At 34.0% G+C, this 1,518-nt stretch overlaps 1 pseudogene; it reads left to right on the top strand.

Moving 5' to 3' along the window:
* LOC108768272 (multidrug resistance-associated protein 4-like) overlaps positions 1 to 1,518 on the top strand; it is a 14,592-nt pseudogene that overhangs the window by 4,622 nt on the left and 8,452 nt on the right.

The following is a 1,518-nucleotide window of genomic DNA, read 5'->3' on the forward strand; positions in this document are numbered from 1 at the left end:
ATTTCCACCAGCAGACATTGACAATCTACCCTCAGGCTACGGATTTTAAGATTTTAACTCCCTTAACCTCACGGCAACGTCCCACGAAAAAATAGTTGAATTCTGGATCGCCTTACCAACGATAGCTGAATCAACATTTGGAGTTCTCCGGGTCGAACCGAGAATTCCTAAAATTCGCCTAGCGTTACATACGACGTGACACTAGAGCACCGTTTGCCTACATCTTGTATTTGTGCCTACAGATTGCTTACATGTATTATCGCCTACAGCTTGGTTAATTACATGCACTTTTGCGCACAAATAAAATTTCGGGAACAAAGTCACATTTGCCTACAGCTTGATTGCCTATATATATTATTCTCTGCTTTAAAAACAAATTATTTTCTTACGTAATTTAAGCGTAATTTTAAATTTGTGCGCAAAAGCGCTTGTAGGCAATTGATATGTAGGCAATAATAGATACATGTTGGCAATCAATTTGGTAAGTTAATGAAATGTAAGCAAACGGTGCTGTAGGCAATCAATTGTAGGTAAAAGTTCGTCTTCATATTTTACATTTCTTGCACTGGCGATGTCTTGATGATAAAAAATTACACGAATTTAATCCTGTGGAATTAAATCTTTTATTAAGCAGTTTTTATTAATGAAATTTCGGTATTCTTTGAATTAAGAATAAAGATTTAACTAAATAAAGATCTAATTAAATGAATGTATTTATGATAATTAAATAAATGATATAATTGTGTGTTCCTAATTTTCATGAAAGAATACGATAATTATTATAATTATCAAATTAAAATCAAATTAAAATTCACAGATTTTTAAGATTTAGAATCTAAATTTTTGAACTAGTTTTCAATTTACAATTTTCACACATTCTGACGAATTCCCTCTTTTGATGCAGAATAGTGCAACCGTTATTGTTGGGTCAAATGCTGCTCTATTTTAACACCACAGGCATCGACAAGTTTTACGCATACAAATATGTCATCGGCATTATTTTGTGCTCCGCTGTTAATGTGTTCGTAGTCCATCCTTACTTGATGGATATGACTCATTTGGGTATGAAGGGTCGCGTAGCCTGCTGTTCGCTGATCTACCGCAAGACGTTGAAGCTAACTAGAAAAGCGTTGGGCGAAACGACAATCGACCAGGCAGTCAATCTGCTATCTAACGACGTCAATAGATTCGACGTCAGTATCATATTTCTCCATTATTTGTGGTTCGGACCTTTGGAGACTATCATCATCACATACATTACATTCCATTTGATCGGCATCGGAATATCATATATTTTCGGTATCGCATTTCTTCTGATGTTCATCCCTTTTCAAGGTGAAGCAGTCAATGCTCTGATAATTTCTAGCAAACATTTCTAAACTTTATAAAAGGCACATGTACATATATATATGTAGTCAATTTCTATTTAATCGGCTTATTAAATTGAAAGTAACTTGTATGTGTACATGTGCCTTTTGCAAAGTTAAGAAACGTTTAAATACTTTAAATTATAAGTAA

Source organism: Trachymyrmex cornetzi, unplaced genomic scaffold, assembly GCF_001594075.2.
Source record: "Trachymyrmex cornetzi isolate Tcor2-1 unplaced genomic scaffold, Tcor1.1 scaffold774, whole genome shotgun sequence".
Taxonomy (NCBI): domain Eukaryota; kingdom Metazoa; phylum Arthropoda; class Insecta; order Hymenoptera; family Formicidae; genus Trachymyrmex; species Trachymyrmex cornetzi.